Raw genomic sequence first — 20,699 nt, forward strand, 5'->3', positions numbered from 1 at the left:
GAGAGAAAGTGTGTGCCTGTGGATTGGAATTTTGTGAAAGCAATTGGCTGGCTCCTGCTTGGCCTTTGTCTTGTATCATTGGCTTTTGGCCTATGGACCCAGCTATAGTCCAGGGCCTGGGGAGATGGCCACTTTAGGCTTTCCCTGCCTAGCACTGGTCTTGTTTCCCAAAGGTCCTCTCTATCCAGGTGCCCCCTCCCCCAGCTATAGACCAAGGTAGCCTTGCTCCAGGCACAGTCCCCTAAAGTTAGGGAGCATCCTTTCCCCCTCCCAGCTGTTAAGCTAGGGTAAGTGCCTTTCCCTGCAGAACCTGTTTCCTCACCTGTCCTGGGTGATGTCACTGCCTTTGCAGGTAGCAGTGGGCACCAGGTAAGATGAGGACGTGTAACCCACTCATCTATGTCTCCTGCTTCCACTCTCCCTGAAAAAGCAGGAAAAAGTGGCTCCTCCTCCTGGAGCATTTGTGTCTATAATATGCCATGGGTTCTGTCTGCGGGGGCTTTGGCTCTGGAACCTGTAGTTTCCCTGTGGACTTCCATGGGGTTGCTTCCTTTGATTACAGAGAGAGTGCATGTTTTTCTTTCAGGAAAAGGATGGTGAAACTTAACGGCTCCTTACATTTTACAGAGCGTTGTTTAGAAGATGTTGTGGCATGTACTCATGTTGGCTCAGGGAAGAGAATTCTGAAGAGTATTGAGGCAGGAGCCATTTGCTATGCAGAATGCTGAATTCTCTCCTATTGTTATTTTGCCTGAGATGCGGGTGGCTTTCCAAGTTTTCAGAGGCGCTGTGCACATTTTGCATTGCACTTTGGCCCACTGTGGCCTCATGGAGGGGCTGCTTTCGAATGGTCACCATGTGTGTATATTTGCCCTCACCTGGCCTAGTTGCAGGCACGTGGGTTCAGATTAACCTGCTCTGTCTGCCAGCAGAACTATGAGCTGCGCTCCACCCCATGTTTCATAGATGGGAGGTCTCAGTGATTTGCCTGCTTTCCTGGCATTTGCAGCAGGCAGCCTGGCCCCCTGGGGCTCCTACTTCCAGCATAGCAGGTGCTGACTCCTGGGGCATTACTGGGAAGTGGGCAGGGCTGCGGACCACAGAGCTGTCCAAGCTCCCTCTGTGGGATGTGGACAAGGTGCCTTGGACATGGGGTCCAGTGGGCACCATGGGTCAGTGCCATCCTCTCAGACCTTTGTTGAATCCCACCTGCAGTTTGGGGCTGGAGCACCAGGGAGCATCCGTTCAGGGTTCATTTTGATGGGACCATTGGACCAAAGATGGGTTTCCCCATTGTCTCTTGCTGTGTGGTCACTGTCAGCATATGAGAAGGAGGGCAGTGCCACATGCTCTTTGGATGTGGCAGTGCTCTCTGACTCGTAGGTGCTTGGCCGGGGCCTGTACCTGTCCTATTGTCTCCTGGGTAGAAGATACAGATTCATTCATTTATTCATTCCCTGAGTGTTTATTGAGCCTTACTCAATCCAGATCCCTTGCTCTCTGGTGAGGGGAGGCAGGCGCTAACCAAGATAAATAAAGGCACTATGTAGTCTGTTAACTGGTGGTGAGTGCTAGGGAGAAAAACAAAGCAGGAGAGGAGGCTAAGAGATGCTGGGGGTGGGGGTGCTATGATATCAAATAGGTTGGTCAGGGTAGATGGCGTGGGAGGAGAGGAGCCATGTGGGGGTCTGGGGAAACAGCCAGTGCAAAGGCCCTGAGGCAGCATCTGCCTGGTACCTTTTGAGGGAGAGCCAGGAGGCCGTGTGTGGCTGGAAGGGAGGGAGGGAGGGCTGAGTGGTAGTGGGGGAGGTCGCAGGAGAGGTGGAATGGGTTGCAGGTGGGGCAGGGCCTCAGAAACCTACTGCTTGGAAGAATCACTTGGGCTGGTCTGTTGAGGTAGATTGGAAGGGCCAGCATGGGAGGAGTGAGCTCTGCTAGGAGTGACTACTGCCAGCCTTGGGATGATGATGGAGGCTGGACCAGGGACAGGGACAGGGGCAGGGGCTGGGGAGCAGCGTGGGGTTTCTCGACATATTCCAGTTGGATGTTGGGGTGAGGAAGGGGCAAGGGTCCAGGATGGCTTTGAGGCTTTGGCCTAAGCAGTGCAAAGGACAGAGTAGCTGTCAATCAAGATGTGGGTTTTGTGGGCAGATAGGAGCGTGCCCTCCAACCTCTGGGTGTTGGCGCACTCACAGTGGGCTTCTCAGGGGAACTCTCAGCAGTGTCAGATTCACCAGCCCTTGGGGGGGTCGGGGCTTTGGGGATCCTGACTTTACAGTGCCCCCTCTTCCCCTGTCTGTACATTCTCATTTCTATTTTCTCCAGACCCAGATTTTATTTTAGTTTTTGCTGTAATAGCATGTGTTTTCCCTGGAAGCCATCCCAGACTCTTTAGGGACCACGTGGAAAAAGGTCTTGCTGAGCCAACTGTGGAAGGAATGTTTCCCACCGACCATGGGAAGATGTAAGTCAAGATAGGCCATGTATATGGTGGCCTGCATGCACATGGAGGCACCATATCCCCCAGGAAGGGACCCCAGCAGCCTTGAAAGGTCTCGCTCTGTAAGCCCTGACACCCATGGGTGCAGCTGCTTTTCTGAGTTTCAGGGGCCCAGGGCCAGCACATGCCAGCTGGTGGTGGGTGTAATGTCACCCACACAGGTGTTTTTCCCAGTGGACCAGGTCACCATCCAGCCATGTCCCTGGGGTGGTTCATCTGTTCCTAACTGGGCCATCTCATCCAGCTGATATCCATTCATTGTGAGGGCAGACCAAATGAGCTAGTTACTAGCTGGCCCTCACCCCTTGCCTTACCATATTCTTTTTTGGGTGGGGAGCAGGGCTGGAGGGCTCTGTTTCTTACCCTCTGCCAATGAATGACGGTGGGGAGTTATGAGTTGCTTAATATTCTGAACTTCCCTGCCACGCTTTTTTGAGTTCCCTACCCAATCTGGGTGGGCTGTGTGGGTGTCTGAGCCAGGGAGGGAAGGGCACCAGCTCCCATGCATCCTGTCAGGTGGGTCGCCTGCAGGGCATCACAGCAGATATTTGTCGAATGGAGAAAATGAGTGATCATGACACCCGGGTTTCCGGCTGCACACTCTCTGCTTGTGGCTGTTCTCTGGAGGGGAGGCGTGCTGAGAAGCTGGCCATATTTTAGACTTGGGAATGTACGACATGGGGCTGCTTGGGTTTTTGTGGCACATCGGTTTAATAGCTTTTCTGCAGTGGGGTGAGTATGTGGCTGAGCACCTGGCACAGGAAGCTGCAGTGACTGGAGGAGGCTCTGGCCTCTTCCACAGGCTCAGCCCTTGTCCTGCTCAGGATGGAGGTGGGGAGGCTGGGGGAGGGGGAGCAGATGAGGGAGGACGGGGTCTTTGCACGTCCCTCCTAAGTAGCTTCACCAGCTTGCCTTTTGGGGTCTTGGTGAACATCATGCCTCCGTCTTCTCCAAGAGCCTTTGCAAGGTCAACTTCACAGGGCAAATACCAGATTTCCTTTCTGGGATTCTCCTGGATGAGACCTGTCCCACCCAGGTCAACTGTATTTATCTCATTAATCCCCCTCCACAGTCAGAAACTTCTAGCGGCTCCCTGTTTGCCTGTGAGAGCAAGACTGGCCTCTGAACTCAGTGTTTGAAGCTCAGTATGTTTCAGTGCCATTCTCTTTTGCTGTGGCTTGGTGTCTTTGACCCCAGCCCCTGCTCCCACCCCTTATCTTTCCAGGTCCTTTCCTCAATCTTTGTGACTGCTTGCATCCATCCTCCTCTTTCTTCAGGGCCCCATCTCAGGCCCCTGTCTTTGGTTTGCTGGCCTGAAGGAGCATTTCCAGTCTGCAAACACTGTGTCTTTGTGGAGCCAGTTGGGCCCCTTTCAGCCCTCTGGGGAGCATGAGGGAGGTCAGGAATGATGGTGGGAAATGCAGAAACAAGACAGGGCTGGAGAAGTTTGTGCTTACCATCTGAATTCAGGAGAGCCTCCTCCAGTTGGATTTTGAATAATGAATAGGAGTTTGCTGGGAAAACTCCAGAGGAGGCTCAAACACAAGCCTAGAAGTAGTGAGGCACAGGTAGTGTGAGGCCTTAGGGTGTGATGGGATGAGGCTGTGAGTCACGTTCACAGGACAGGGGGCTAGGACTTGACATGTCTTTAGGGGGGGCACAATTCAACCCTTAACAGCACTGAACCCAGGGCTGTCTGTCTGAGGATCCAGTGCTCTTCTTTGGGCTCATAGCTCTTGTCTGCCATCCCTCCACTACCATGTAATCCTCAGTCTTCCCACCATTCTTTGCAGTAAGGAAACTGAGGCACAGGCAGGTTTCACAGTTTTCCCAGCAAATAAGTGGCAGAACTAGGACATGAACTGAGTATCTGCGTCTCTGCAGCCATGTTCTGAGAGAAACAGCAGGTGGGGGCCACCGCAAGCCTGGTGCTGGGCCTGTGAGGGCCGCTGGTCAAGCCAAAATGCCACCCACGTTCTCAGGGAGAAAACAGCATCCGGTGCACATCTGCATGCCTTGTTCTGTACGCTGTTATGTGCTCACGATCACCCTATCTTTGGAAAGGGTTTGTCTGGAATATTGTGTAGAACTTTCTCCCCACGTGTGGCACACACTATTTTAAGATAAATAACCCAGATTGCACCAAGCTCTGTGTCTCATGCAGCAATTTTGCTACTTTGGGAAAACAGGTTGAGAACAAAACCTTGATGAATGTGTTTCATTTCCTCTTAGAGCAAATGAAACTTGAAATATTAATGGCACTGAGTTTCTGGTCTCTTCTTCCAAAAGGGCTGGAGAGATACAGCCCTCACTCGTTGTCTGTACTTACTGACCTTTGAGAATAAGCATGAGGGCTTACCTTGAAGATTTGGGGGCTCTTTGTACAGCGTTGGAGAGCCTTGTAGAGATCTGATCCTGTTTTTGAGCGGCTTTTGATATTACAGGGCAGGGAGCTGCCAGCTCCTTTTTTAATTTTGTTTTTATTATTATTATTTTTTCTTAAACTTTTAATTTTGAAGTAATTTCAAGCTTACAGGGCAGTTGCAAAAATAATACAAACCCCATACTGAGAACTCCAACATACCCCCACTCAGATACCCTGATTGTACCAATTTTAACATTTTGCCACATTTGCTGTGCATTCTATCCATCCATCCATCCATCCATCCGTTAATTTTCTAAACCCTTTAGAGTACGTTGTATTGATCATGCACCTTGAATACATAATACTTCCGTGTGCATTTCCTAAGAACAAGGATATTCACTTAATCTAACTACTACTCTAAGTCCAGTCCTCAAATTGAAGAACATTAACATTGCTATAAAGCTTAGTCTATATTGCAATTCTTTCCTGTGTCCCAATAATGCCCTTTGGAGCCTTTTCTCCTCCATTATTAGGTCCAGTCCAGGGTCATATATTGCATTTAATTGTCTTTGTCTCTTTCGTTGTTGCACTTCTTTTTTTTTTTTTTTTTTTTTTTTTTTTTTTGCAATTGTGGAAACATATACACAACCTAAACTTCCCCATCTCAACCTGTCCCAAGCCTCCCAATTCAGGAGGAGTGCCTTTATTTTAATGTGTGGTTCATCATTGGATGTTTGTATGCAGTTTATTTATAATGAGCTGTTTGATTTTCTCAGCCACTGATGCCCTGTTTGTGCTCTCCTTCCTTTCAGGATCCTGGATATTTAGGCTTGGTGGACTCTTGTGTTGGTGAAGCGACTGCGGAAGCCAGGACCCTCCCTTCCTTCCGGAGATCCGAGTGAGTATGGGTCCCTGCAGGCCCCACGGCCTCGCCTGACGTGCTGCTCATGGATGAGTCTTAGCCGAGGTGCTCAGCAGCAGCTGGGGGAGGAGTGATGCGTGCAGTGGTGCTCACTTGGCTCTGACAAAAGCTTAAATGCAACCACGCAAAATTTGTTCGTGTTTTTCCACATTTAACCAAATTGACATTTATCTTGAGGACAGAAACAGGAAGGCATAGAGGCCATTCCTGGAAGAGAAAATGGTCACAGAGGAGACTGTGTATTTTCCTCTACTCTGGTGTTCTGGTTTTCTAAAGCTGCTGGAACACGATATACCAGAAATGGGTTTGCTTTTTCAGTGGGAATTTATTTGTTTACAAATGTACAGTTCTAAGGCCTTGAAAATATTCAAATTAAGGCATCAAGAGGAAGATACCTTCTCTGAGGAAAGGCTGCCAGCATCTGGGGTTCCTCTGGCCATGGGAAGGCACATGGTGATGTAGGCTGGCTCTCCACTCCTGGGTTCCCTGGCTTTCAGCTTCTGATTCTAGTGGCTTCCTCTCTGAGTGTCTGTCGGTCCTCTCTTAGCACTTCCAGGGCGTTTCCCAATAAACTGTCTTGATTTGTCTGTCTTTTATCCTCTCATAAAGGACTCCAGTAAGAGCATTAAGACCCACTTTAATCTTAATTGAAATAACCTAATCAAAAGGTCACACCTACAGCTGAGCCCTCAATCATGGGACACACCCCCTTTATCTAGTGTATGGATGAGTAGAAAAATGGGGATAAAAACTAAAGGACAAATGGGGTGGGATGGGGGGATGATTTGGGTGTTCTTTTTTCACTTTTATTTTTTATTCTTGTTCTGGTTCTTTCTGATGTAAGGAAAATGTTCAGAGATAGATTGTGGTGATGAACGTGTAGCTATGTTATCATACTGTGGACAGTGGATTGTATACCATGGATGATTGTATGGTGTGTGAATGTATTTCAATAAAACTGAATTTAAAATAAAAAAAAAAAGGTCCCACCTACAATAGGTCTGCACCCACAAGAATGGATTAAAAGAACATGGCCTTTTATGGGATACGTAAGAGCTCCAAACTACCACACTTGAAAAGCTCTCCTTTCAGGAATCACATCCCCCTAACCCAGCAAGTCCGCTCTTCCTGCTTCACAGAAGGCCTCACATCTTCCGTGTGATGCTTTTCTCAGATCGTCCCCTGTTGGCATGCTGATGGTACCCAAGCAATATGTTCTCTGCCCAGAGCCTGGGAAGCAGGGGCCAGCAGGGGGGTGTATGGGGTCCCTGCCCCAACCTGGCACTACTGATTCCTAAATCATTAAACTCCCAGGCCACTTGCAGTCGTCGCAGATGACGGGTCCAAGCTGGGCCAGTGTTTCAGTTTCTTGGGCTACTCAAGCAAATACCAATAAAGGGTTAGGCTTCACCAGTGGGAATTTATTCACTCACGGTTTTAAGGTTAGGAAAATGTCCAAATCGAGGCATCATCAAGGTGATGCTTCTCCCCAAAGACTGTGGTGTTCTGGGGCTGGCTGCCGGCGATTGTTGGTTCTTGACTCCTCTGTCACATGGCAATGCACATGGCAGCCTCTCCTGGCCTCTCCCTTCTCTTCTGGGTTCCATTAATGTTCAGCTTCTGGCTGCTCCTTCTGTGTCTGTATCTCTGTCTTAATTTCATTCTCTTATGAAGGATTCCAGTAATAGGATTAAGACCCATCCTGATTGAGGTGCCACACCTTAACTGAAGTAGCCTCATCAAAAGGTCCTACTTACAATGGGTTCACACCCACAGGAATGGATTAGGTTTAAGAACGTGTTTCTCTGGGGTACATACAGCTCCAGACCACCACAGCTGGTGTATGGCGGCCCTCCTCAAGGGTGCCAGGCAGGTTGGCCTGAGACTTTGGGGGCCACTGTGGAATGCCCCCACAGTGCGGCAAGGCCATGTGGGCCGTGCCTGAAGCTCCGGGCCCATGGTCGGCTGTGAGGGTGTGTCATCTCGGGGTGTCATCTGCTGGGGTGACCTCAGGGGTGAAGTCACCTTTGCAGCACAGCGTCTGCTGCAGAGGTGACAGCATTGTTGACAGCCCAGGACTAATCACGCACGAGCCGTGGCCCTGGCGGAATCCCACAGCTGCAGTCACGGCCTCTGTCACTGAGTACAGTCTGGTCAGCTCCATCTCTGACTGCCATGCTCTTACCTGCACAGACCCGCTCAGCACCCCTGTTGCCCGGCCCTGATGACCTTGTTCCTGTCCACTTACCCACTGGCCGTCCCTCACCCAGAGCTTCTGTACGTGCTAAGCCAACTCAGTACCAATGTGCTTCACGCTCTCTTTCTGGAAACGTCCCAACCCACCCAGCCCATCCTCCCTCAGCCCTCAACCCCATAGCGCTGCAGGTCCTTCAGGCATTTCTTGAGGTCTTAAAAGTAGCGTGACCGCCATATAGCCTGCACGCCGTGTCGGTTCACTGGGGGAGCTGAGGCAAGCACTCATGACCCTAACAACATAGTTGTATCCTGTTTTGCCAGTGAGAAAACTGAGCTCCAGAGGGAAAAGATGACTTGCCACGTTCACGTAGCCTGGAAGTGGTAGAGTTGGAATTCGAACCCCTGACATGCAGCTCCCAGGCCTCAGCCATATGGGGTGCCCTGTGACAGGTGCTGTCTTGGGTGTGGGAAACAGGCAGCTCAGATGCAGCTGCGGGTCGGCTTACTGGGCCCTCTTGCTGTGACAGCAGACATACCACCTTACTCTGGCATCTCAATTTACTGTTTAAAAAAATTAGTTTTATTTGCTACATATAGTACATATGCATATTTTAAGAAGTCAAATAATTCTATGAGTTTTACTTTAAAAAAATCACATCAGACTCCTGACCTTTTCCTGCGTCCCCGTAACCCCTGCAACTCCTGCCCCAGTCCTCTCCCCACAGACCACAATTCCTTTTCTTCTTGCTTTTTTTCCTCTGGGATTTATCTCCACATTTGTAAAGAATGGTTATCTGCTGCTGTTTCTTGATTTCCTAACATGGTGAAGAGAAGTTGAACTCATGTATTTTCCTCTCAGAGGTGCTCTGTCTAACCGACATAGGTATATCATGATTTTAGATTGAATTCTTACCCAGTGTGTATTAGTCAGGATTGGCTAGATGATGTGTTAGTAACAAGCAGCCATTCGATTCTGGTACTATTTGGTGTCTTCAGAGAAATGACATGCAGTCTCCTGCCTGGGGAGTGTGGGGGGAGGACACACTGGTCTCCCAGAGAGCACTGAGTCTGGGGAGGTATGGGGTGTGGGGGCTGGAGGGGCCTCTTTGCTCGGTAAGCAACCCCCGCCCCTTTTGGTAACCCCTCGTGAGTCCTCCCTCCTCAGCATCTTCCCCTCCTTTTTGCCCCCCCCCCCCTTAGCATCCTATCCTCCTCTCTGTCTCCCTCTGGGTGTCCCCCTCCTCTCTGTTCCCCTCCTCAGCATCTCTCCTCCTTGCCCCCCATCCTTGGTGTCCCTCTCCTGGTGTCCCTCACTGCATGGCAGCCAAAGGGGACTTGTAAAACCGAAAGGGAACAGACCTGCCTTTACATGAATCCCCCGGCACTCCTGGCCTGGCCTGCTTGTGCCAGGCTGGGCCTGGCTCCCCTCCTCCTGCCTCGGTGGGCTCCTGCTTCAAAGGCCTTGCTCAGAGGAACCCCTGTGGAGACTGTGTCCCCTCGCTGGGCCCCAACACCCCTTCATTCTCTATCCTTATCCTGATTTTGTTTTAAAGATGAACTTTTAATCTTAGAACAGTTCTGGATTTGCAGAATTACCATGAGGATAGTACAAAGAGTCCTTGCTGTGTGTGCCACACCCTGTTAGCATCAGACGTTCATATGGTACGTATGTCATGATGGATGAACCGGTACACATTCATTCTTATTAACTGAAGTCCCCCACTTTATTCTGATTTCCTCAGTTTTCCCTGATGTCCGTTTTAGTTTCCAGGATCCTGTCCAGCACACCACATCACATTTATTCAAACTATCTCCATAGGCTCCTTTTGGCTGCCACAATTTCCCTGACTTTCCTTGTTTTTGATGACCTTGACAGATTCGAGTACTGCTTGTCGGGTTTTCTGTAGCATGTCTGTCGATTGGGATTTGTCTGATACCTTTCTAATGATTGGACTGTGCTTATGTGTTTTGGGTAGGAAGACCACGGAGGTAAAGTGCCATTCTCACCGCATCATATCGAGGGTACATTCCATTACCACGACTTGTCGCTTTCAACATTGACCCTCATCGGCTGGCTGGAGGTAGTACTTGTCAGGTTTAACCGCTGGGAAGTTACCTTTTTTCCTCTCTTTTTCTCTTTGTGCATGAAGTCACTATATACAGCCCACACTTAAGGAGTCCCCCTCCTTGAGGGTGGAATATCTACAGAAATTATTTGAAATTGTACTGCACGGAAATTTCTCTCTACTGGCCCATTTGCTTATCTATTTAATCACTTACTTACATCAGTAGGGACTCTTGGATGTTGATTTTATGTTTTGGGTTATAATCCAAATACCTCTGTCTTTTGTTGCTCAAATTGTTGCAGCTTTGGCCATTGGGAGCTCTTTCAGTTGACTCTTGGGTGCCTTTGACATCCCCCCCATTTTGTCTTATTAAGCACTTTCTTACTTTCTGTGACTGTAAGATGCTCAAGGCGCATCTTGTGTTTTTCCTGCCCCAGCACTAGATGCAGCCATTTCTCCAAGGAGCCCTGGTTCCTTTTATTGGAGAGCGGTATTAAGAAACCAAGAGCTGGGTGCTGGGTATGCTCATTGCTCCTGAGGCGTCACTGTTCGTAGGCCTCTCAGCGAACAGAGCAAGGGGATGTACGTTTGTATATTAATCCATGTCAGTGTACACATCTATAAGTGTTTCTATATGATGCAATTACCATGCAAATATTCCTACCAGTTGACAGCTCCTGCAGCTTCTGCTCCACATTAGTGGAGCTCAGCTGTGACTCCCTAGATTCTTCTGCTTCCCCAGATTTCACAGGGGTGGTTTGCCCTGTGACCTCAGTTTTCTGATGAGTCCAAGAAAAGTCACTGATGATCAGTTCTGCCCAGCTTTTTCTTGTTGGGAGAATGAGAGTGATAACTTCCAAGCTCTTTACATGTTGGAGCTGAAATCCAGTTCTTCCCTGCTTCGATTTATTCATAATTCTTTGTTTTTTAAAATGAGTCCTGCCCATCTCTGGCTTTGACCAATCAAGGTTATCCATCTGAAAGCAGCCTTCTTCCTAATTCTGATCTCCACCTGAATATGTTATTTCTTTGATGGTTTGGTTCTTGTTCATGTTTCCCCAGTAGAACATAAGCTCCAGGGGACTGGTCTTTTGTCTGCGTGTTCCCACCCACGTTCCCACACCTGGAACATTACCTGGCGTCTACTGAATGAATAAGCCAGAACAGAACAGAGAAATAATGAGGCCATGCCACCTAGAAATGGGTAGCTGCTGATTTGTAGGGGCTCTCTTTTTGCGTTGTGGTTTCTGGTGAATTTGAGTTACAGATGAATAGTACTGCAAATGGGAGTTTTCAGCTTCCCAAATTTCCTCACTGAATAGAGGAAATGGCCCACTGTTACCATTCAAAATGCAGAGTTAGAATACAGTTTGCCTCTCAAGGGTGCCGATAGTCTTTCATTAAAATGGTGTACCACAGTGGTTCCGGGAACTGGGGTCTTATCACCCTAGAAGGAGGTGGGCTTTCCTTATGACTGCTTCTCAGTTGCTGGCTGTTTTGCTGTGGATGCCCTGACCCTGTGCCCACAGTACAAACAATAAAAATAATAAGGAATTGTGAGGAAAACCAAAGCAGGGGAAGAACTGGGTTTCAGGGCTGAAATGTAAAGAGCTTGGAAGTTATTACTCCCATCCTTACAAGAAAAAAAGCTGGCAGAACCGACCATCAGTGACCTTTTATCCCACTCCTTTCCCTTCATCCCCAGCCCTTTGTTTTTGCCATTGCAGGAGGGGGCCTTCTGCCCATCCAGAAAAACAAACTCGCCCCCTCTCTCCACATCTTGTAAGTGAACCGATTGCGGGCACCCAGGCTCATGAACAGATTTTTCAATTGTCACCATCTGTTCTGCTCTTAATTACAAGTGTAAAAAATATTATTTTTCTAATTCCATCAAGGGAAGGGGGAGAATATGTATTCCTAAAGATGTGCTTCTTAATTGAGGAAGAGTGGATATACCACCCACCCACCCAGCAAAGTTAAAGCTGCTTCTGACCCAACTTGAAATGCTTGGGTCAGGATAGCAATCATTAACTTAAAGGAAAAAGTGGGCCAGCTTGAGGAATGGTGTGGGTGGATGCACAGCTGTTAGTGCTGACTGCCGAGATGGGGGCCAGGTGGGCTGCTGGGGTGCCCGGTGCAGACCATGCACCCCACCCCAGCAGGTGGCATGGGCATGGACAAGCCCTTCAAACAGAATACACACATACACAAGCATGTGTGAGTTTTTTGGCTCCCAAACACCAGGTTGAGAACCTTATTGTAGAAGTGTATGTACAGGCTCAAACTTTATGCCTGGGTAGTGCTGGTGCCCCCTGAGACCTGAAAGCAGGGTGCTGCTGTGCCCCCAAACTCGAGTCGCCTGGGCTAGATTATAAACAAGCAGGAAAGAGCTCTTTTCACCTCCCCTCTGTCCCTCTGAATGTGCCCTGGCAGTGGGGTGGGGTACAAGTTCTTTTCATGCCCCTTATGAATATTCAGGCAAGTCCTGGAGCTTTCTGTCATTCTAGAGTAATCAGAATGCCCTGGTTACATCAGGGCCAGGAGCAGTCTCATGTCAGTAATAAAAGTGAGCAATTGTAGCATCTCTGACTCTTTTCCAATCTGGGCTCTTCCCCGGCCTGGCTGGAGCTGCCCCTCACCTGGAAGCTGGCACTGGAGGGAGGCTGTATGTGTATCCTCTTCTCTCCACTTGCCTCTGTACTTGCCTCTGTACGTGCCTGATGGATGGGGATGCATCATGCAGTTACAGGCTGGATTGGTGTTCTCGAGGACCAGCAGATGTGGGAAATGGACTTGTTCTATTGAGGTGCACTAGGTGGGATTCTCAGTGATGCTCCTGCTGAGCCTTCCCCCCGCCATCCCCAGGACAGTCCACCATCCACTTCCAGGCCCCTCTCTTGGGGTTATTCTTCCCCTGCAGCAGTCCTCCTGGGCTGACCCTTTCAGGCATCCATGCCCATGGGGGCAGCAGGCACCTCCTCTAGGGCAGCTCTTCTTCCCAGGTGGGCAACTCCAACATAGCTCCCGGACCCGGGATTCTCATGGTGAGATGCAGCCACCAGGCCCCGAATGCCGGAGACTCAGGGCCAGCCATCCAGGGGTCTCTGGAAGCCCTGCTCTGGAGGTAAGGAAATGTTACAACCTTCCAGAGAAGCCTTGCTGTCTTTTCCTGGGACCTTGTTTGCCAGAACACTGGAACCAGCTCCGGGACTCTCTGCAGCACCTGGGAGCCTGTGTCGGTGGGTGTGGGCACTTGGGAACATCAGGACTTCTATGTCAAACCTCCTGCACACAGCCAGTGGCCTCCTATGAGACTCAGCCCAGAGTTCAGCATTCTGGAGCTCCTGGAACTCAGAGGAGACTCAGGACTGGGGAGATGATGGGGTGGGCCCACTGCTAGTGAAAGACAACCCCAAATCGGAGGTAATCTTGTGTCCCCAGTAAAGCAAGGCTGACGGGGAGGTTGGCCTTTTGTCCCCTGTCCCTGGGAAACTTTTGCAAGCACCATCAGCTCATCATCAGCCCCACTTTTTTTAAAATTTAATTTAATTGAGATTTTTCACATACCATACAGTTATCCAAAGATCCAAAGTGCACAGTCAGTTGCCCACAGTACCATCATACAGCTGTGCATCCATCACCACAATTAATTTTTTTACCAATTTTTAGAATATTTTCATTACTCCAGAAAAGAAATAAACACAAAAAAGAAAACTCAGTTCCTCCCCTACCCCTAACCACCCCCCCTTTGTTATTGACTCACAGTATTAGTATAGTACATTTGTTACTGTTGATGAAAGAATGTTAAAATACCGTTAACTGTAGTACATAGTTTGCAATAGGTATATTTTTTCCCTATATACCCCTCTATTATTAGCTTCTAGTTATAGTGTCAAACATTTATTCTAGTTCAAGAAAGAGATTTGTAATATTTGTACAGTTAATCATGGAGATTGTCCACCACAAGATTCACTGTTTTATACATTCCAATCTTGTAACCTCCAAATTTCCTTCTGGTGACATACATGACTCTAAGCTTTCCCTTTCCACCACATTCACACACCATTCAGCACTGTTAGTTATTCTCACAATAACGTACCACCATCACCTCTGTCCACTTCCAAACATTTAGGTTCAACCAAGTTGAACATTCTGCTCATGATAAGCAACTGCTCCACATTCTTTAGCCTCTTTCTATTTAACTTATATTTCATGTCTATGTGTTTACATATTATAATTAGTTCATATCAGTGAGACCATGCAATATTTGTCCTCATGTGTCTGACTTATTTCACTCAATATAATGCCCTCAAGGTTTCTTCATCAACCCGTTTTTTTTAAGACTATTTTGTTCACCCGCCATACTTTCCATCCTAAGTAAACAATCGATAGTTCCCTGTATAGTTACATATTTATGTATTCACCACCATCACCACTATCTATATAAGGACATCTCTATTTCTTCCACAAAGAAGGAGGAAGAGTCAAAGAAGGAAGAGAGACAAAAGAAAAAGAAAGCAAGAAAAAAAAAATGAAAGCTAAAAAGCAACAAAAAGAAAGATAGAATTAAAGTAGAATAAAGAGTCAGGCAACATCATCAATGCCAAGAGTCCCATACCCCTCCTTTATGTCCCCCTTTTGTAGGCATTTAACTTTGGTATTATTGCCTTTGTTACATTGAAGGAAGCAAAATACAAAGTTTCTGTTAACTATAGTCTCTAGTTTGTATTGACTGTATTTTTTCCCCAATACCACCCTATTTTTAACACCTTGCAAGATTGACATTCATTTGTTCTCCCTTAGGCAAAAACATATTTGTACATTGTATCACAATTGTTGAGCACTCTAGGATTCATTGAGTTATAAAGTCCCAGTCTTCATCTTTTCTCTTTTGTTCTGGTGTCCAACATGCTCCTAACCTTCCTCTTTCAACCATACTCACAGTCATCTTTGTTCAGTGTACTTACATTGCTGTGCTACCGTCACCCAAATTGTGTTCCAAACTCCTGTCTTTTCCTATCAGTCTGTAGTGCTCCTTTTAGTATTTCCTGTAGCACAGGTATCTTATTCACAAACTCTGTCATTGTCTGTTTGTCAGAGAATATTTTAAACTCACCCTCATATTTGAAGGATAGTTTTGCTGGGTGTAGGATTCTTGATTGGCGGTTTTCTCTCTCAGTATCTTAAATACATCACACCACTTCCTTCTTACCTCCATGGTTTCTACTGAGAAATGCGCACATAGTCTTAACAAGCTTTCTTTGTATGTGATGGATTGCTCTTCTCTTGTTGCTTTTAGGATTCACTCTTTGTCTTTGACATTTGATAATCTGATTATTAAGTGCCTTGGCGTAGGCCTATTCAGATCTAATCTGTTTGGGGTATGCTGCGCTTCTTGGATCTGTAATTTTATGTCTTTCATAAGAGATGGGAAATTTTCATTGATTATTTCCTCTATTATTGCTTCTGCCCCTTTTCTTCCTCTTCTCCTTCTGGGACACCCATGACATGTACTTTCGTGCATTTCATGTGATCCTTCAGTTGCTTGAGACATTGCTCATATTTTTCCATTCTTTTTCCTATCTGTTCTTTTTTTGTGTAGGATTTCAGGTGTCTTGTTTTCCAGTTTCTGAGTGTTTTCTTCTGCCTTTTGAGATCTGCTGTTGTATGTCTGCATTGTGTTTTTCATCTCTTGTGTTGTGCCTTTCATTTCCATAGATTCTGCCAGTTGTTTTTCTCAAACTTTCGATTTCCACCTTATGTTCACCCAGTGTTTTCTTTATAGCTGTCATGTCTTTTGTTATATCTTCCCTGAACTTGTTGATTTGGTTTTTGATTTGATTAAGCGTAGTTCTTTGAAAATCTTTAATAGAGTGTTTCATTAAAGTGAAACAATATCTCAACTGTGTTTTGATTGATGTGTAAGTTTGTTCCTTTGACTTGGCGATATCTTCATTTTCCTTAGTGTAGGTTGTAGTTTTCTGTTGTCTAGACATATGGTTTCCTTGGTTACCCCAGTCAGATTTTCCCAGACCAGAATGGGTTCAGGTCTCAGAATGGGATTATATTCAGGGTGCATCTTAGAGGAATGATAGACTTTCCTGTGAGGTTTCCAGTTGTGCATTTCCTAACCTGCCCAGCAACTGGCACCTATCAGCCTGTCGCTCCCGACTGGTGTAAGGAGATATGGCCCCTTCAGTTTCTGTTTTGGCTGTTTTCCCCAAGGCTCTAGGGTCTGGTTCTTAAGGGAAAGCTGGGCCCCACCTCCTTACTCTTAGAGAAGATAAAACCCTCTGGAGTTTTCATCTGCATTTGAATTGTGTCTCTGACTCTGTTATCTCCTCCCCTGTCTGGGTCAGAGCCCTGTGAACTGAAAATGGCTGTGACTCTCTCTCTTCTGAGTCCGTCAGATTGAGAGAGAGAAAAAGGGACAGAAAGCCCCCTTTTGGAGCCAGTACATGGCCCCCAGATTCACTCATCAGCCAGAGGTAACACGTGGTCTTCTGGGCTCCCCTTCCCAGGTCAGATGAGTCTTCTGGTTTTTTAAGGTCGGTCATCACTAAAAGCCTCTGTCTGCTTGTTGGGGGTTGTAGCTTGTATTCAGCAGTCTGCATTTGTTAATTAAAACCCAAGTTGGAGCTCAGCTGAGCTGTGTTCACTTGCTCCGCTTGGAGAGTGTTGCTAGTTTCTAGCACATTGAGGTTTTGCAGCTCAGACTGCTGTGGGGGGATGGGATCCCTAGCATGGGTCTGCAGTTTTTATTTACAGATATTATGCTGTAGTCTCAGGCATTCCTTTCAATCCAGGTTGGTGTACTATGTGTAGACAGTCACAGTTGTTTCCCAGCAGTTATTCCAAATTATTTACTAGTTGTTCCTGGTTGTTTATTAGTTGATCCAGGGGACTAACTAAATTCCATTCCTCTCTATGCTGCTATCTTGCCCCTCCCCCCCCCATCAGCTCCACTTTTAGCAAAGTCATGCAGCTCTTTCAGGGGAAGGCAGGAGAAACATGCTCATTTTGCAAATGTGGAAAAAATAAGGAACATTCCAGTTTGTCGAGAGGGCTTTATGCTTTCCAGGCATTTTTTTCTCTCTGGGATGGTCCAGAGTGATCATTTCCAGGAGTTTTGTGGGGCTTGGGGGTAAACTAGGGCTCTGTTATCTGTGTTTGGTGGAGCAATGAGAAAGTTCCGTGTTTCTTCAGATGCATAGTCATTTAAAATTACAATTTTAGCCTTAATTGTATGTATTTGGGGATCCCATTTAAGTCTTTGGAAATGTTTTGGGAAGATAAATTAAATGAACAGATGCTCACAAGTAAGGGGGTGCCCTGTTTGCAAGCCTGAGCCCTTGGTGGAGGGGGAGTGCTGGGACAGCTCCTATGGCGGGCGGCCCTAGGCAGGGGGCCCCGGGAAGGTGTTAACTGAGTCCACCCCTCCTTTGTCACCAGCTCTCAGGAAATGAGCCACACAGGCCACAGCTGCACGGCTTTCTCTGCTTCCAGGGAGATGTCCATAGGATGGGATTGGGAATGATAGAAGTGGTGGGGAGGCAGGAAGAGTGGGAGGGCAGGGGTGGGGCCTTCAGAGGACAGTGCAGAGCAGGGTAAGAGGGAGTGGTGGCAGTCGTGGTATCAGATACACTGGGGAGCTTTTTTGAACTGTGGAGGGCCATGGTTGGCCTGGTGGCCCTCAGTGGCTCCCAGCCTGGGGTTGCTGATTTCTGCACACTCGCCCATCCCCCACCCCCACTTCCCACTATGATCCCTGCAGGCTCTGACACCAAGTTGCCCTGGTGTGGGTGTGGTGGGGTTTAACCCCTCAGAGGGACAAAATAACCCAGAGGAGAGCCCAGAAAGTCAGAGCAGTGCAGCTTTCCTATACTGGGTCAGCCTTCCCCTGTGCTGCCGAGTTCCCAGGCCCTTTTACCTTGAGCCCAAGTGCCGTTGGGTGCTTGCCCAGGCTACCAGGTGGGGCACAAGGAAGGGCTGAGGGGAGAGGGTCACAGCAGGCCATGGTGGTAGCTCTGCAGGGTGTCTTGCCTCCCGTTCTGCAGAGGGTCAGGGCAGGGGCACTGCAGGCAAGAGGGGAGGGAGGCGCTCACTGCGCTTTCTGCAGGGGTTTTCTGCCAGGCACATGTAGGGGACTGAATCACACCCCCAAAAAAGCCATGTTCGTGCTTTGATCCACTTGCCTGTGTGTGTGAACCCATTTGTAAATAGGAACTCAGAAGACATTGTTGTTAGTTATGGTGTGGACTCACTTCAGAATAGGGCCTTCCAAGATCACGTGAGGGATGCCAGGTGATGGAGGTTCTAGAAAGAAGTGGTTATGAACTGAGGCCTGCAGGAATAGAGCCAGCTGAGAGAGTGAGGGTGGTGGTAGGGTGCATTTTAGCAGAGAAGAGCAGCGTGTGTGGCAGAAACCAGGTGGGGCAAGTGCCGCTCTTTACCATTGGTCCCAGGGTGTGTGTGTGTGTGTGTGTGTGTGTGTGTGTGTAAATGCCAGTTAGAGGGAATGGGGCTAGGCACATGTGGTCCCAGGGTGTGTGTGTGTGTGTGTGTGTGTGTTTGTAAATGCCAGTTAGAGAGAATGGGGCTAGGCCCATGTGGTCATGGGGCCGTTGCAGGGTTTTGCGCAGAAGGGAGATTCGATGGAAGTTGCACTTTAGAGAAATGATTCTGAGTGTGGGAGTGGACTGAGACATGGGAGGTGATACTGGAGGTCATGGAGTCCTTGCCAGAGGTGAGTACTGGGAACCATATATGTTTGATTGGGCAAATCAGATACCCATCTGCCCAGGGACCAGCCGTCCTCATCTGGTCCGTAGACCCAGTTGTTGAGGGCTGGCACCTGCCATTCTGGTCTTAATGAGATAATGAAGAGGAGAAAACTGGGGAGGCATAGTGGAGGCCCTGCGGTGACCAATGGAAGTCTCTGGAGTCTAGCTGGGCATGTCTCTTGGCACCTGTGTGGGGAGGCGGGAAACCAGGACCTTGCTGCCAGCCACAGATGCCAAACTGGGCCCTGACTCAGCTGTGGGTCTTGGTATTGCTGGGGTGGGTGGTGGCTGAGGGCTGTGGCTTGTGTTTTATGCCCAGAGGCCCCAGCCAGTGGGGAAAAATATGCCCCCCCTTGCCCCCCAGAATAGGAATAGTTCACCTATGAAGGATGGTCCCAGGATTGTCTCTGTAGAGAGCAGAAGATGCAAAGTAACAGTATCATTAACAAGAAACAAGTTATTTCTCACTTTAAAGAGGCCCAGAAATGAGTTGCTCCATGGGGTCGTCAAGGACTGAGGCCTTGTCTAACTGTTTTGTTCCACTATCTTCCAAGATGGCTGTTGGAGCTCCAGCCATCAGGCTTGTGTTCCAGGCAGCAGAAAGGGGAAGGGTGAGCAAAAGGGTTCAACTCATGGCTGAGTCAGCTGCCTTGAAGGATCCTTCCTAAGGGTCCACGTAACATTCACTTCTGTCCTTCTGGTCAAAAAGTAATCATATGGCCCCAACTAGTAGAAAGGGAAGCTGTGAAGTTGAACTTAAAATCCAAGTTCAAGTTGTGTTACTAAAGAACAAAGCAGAGATGAATGTTGTGAGAGCATTCCCTGCCATAACAGCTCTCCCAGAAACACATGCCCTTGTGTAGTGCTGTCCTCTGAAGCAAGCCACCTGTTTGCTTGCCTTCTTTCTTCCTTTCCTTTCTTTCCCCACTCTTTCTCAAGCATTTCTGGTGCCCGCCATGTGCCGGGCACTACTGATCAAAGATGAATATGACAAGGACCAGTCACGGAGTTGAGCTCCGTGGGCTCAGCTCATCCCTGCTCTGCAGCCTGGGCTGGTTTCTGCCACTGTTCATCCCATCAGAAGAGCGGGTGGGAAGGGAAGCATTGTTATTTAAGGGAGAAAGCAGGGATTCTCCATTTCCCCCTGGCTTGGTTTCCTAGGGCTGCAGTAACAAAGTGCTGCAAGATGGGTGGCTTAAAATAACAAGCACTTATTGTCACACTGTTCCGGAGGCCAGAAGTGAGGGGTTGTCGGGGCAGCGCCCCCTTTGAGGTCAGCAGGGGAGGATCTAGTCCAGTCCTCGCTCCTGGCTGCTGGCGGTTGCCTACTGGCCATCCGTGGTGTTCGCTGCCTCATCCATCACATTGCATTGCCTGTCTGTCTTTCCAGTTCTCTCCCTTCTTATAAAGACACCAGTTGTATTGCATTAAGGGCAGTCGTGTCCTGGGGATTGGTCCCAACAGTGGGGAGTGGGGCCACCAGGAGCTGGAGTTCAAGGTGGGAGGCCTCCAGCTATAGGCTTGGAGTAGGGGCATGCAGGAGTCGCCTCAGCCCCTGAAGTCTGCCCAGGTTGGGATGGATTCAGAGTTTGAACAAGGCCAAGCTGCACAGGGAGAGTCAGGTGGTATCTGCTGAGGATAGAGGTAGGGGCCGGGGCAAGAGCCAGCCAGGTTGGGGGTTAATTTTTGTTTAATTTACTTTCATACTGTTTTTGTTCTTATTCTTTCAAAATCGGTTGCTCATGCAGAGCACATCTCTGTTAACTAGAATATGTGATGAAACCGAATATGCTATTCCCGACCCAAGATGGTAAATGGGGAGTGTGCGTTCGGATCAATTTCTGAGGCCTCAGCTTTGTATTATTGC

General features: G+C 48.3%; 1 protein-coding gene across 4 annotated transcripts in view; it reads left to right on the forward strand.

Moving 5' to 3' along the window:
* APBA2 (amyloid beta precursor protein binding family A member 2) overlaps window positions 1–20,699 on the forward strand; it is a 309,258-nt gene that overhangs the window by 35,757 nt on the left and 252,802 nt on the right. For all 4 annotated transcript variants that reach the window (XM_037832868.1, XM_037832866.1, XM_037832870.1 and 1 more), the window contains exon 2: window positions 5,678–5,763. The gene's annotated coding sequence lies outside the window, so the exon portion shown is untranslated. The remainder of the gene's footprint in view (window positions 1–5,677; window positions 5,764–20,699) is intronic.

Source organism: Choloepus didactylus, chromosome 4, assembly GCF_015220235.1.
Source record: "Choloepus didactylus isolate mChoDid1 chromosome 4, mChoDid1.pri, whole genome shotgun sequence".
Lineage (NCBI taxonomy): Eukaryota > Metazoa > Chordata > Mammalia > Pilosa > Megalonychidae > Choloepus > Choloepus didactylus.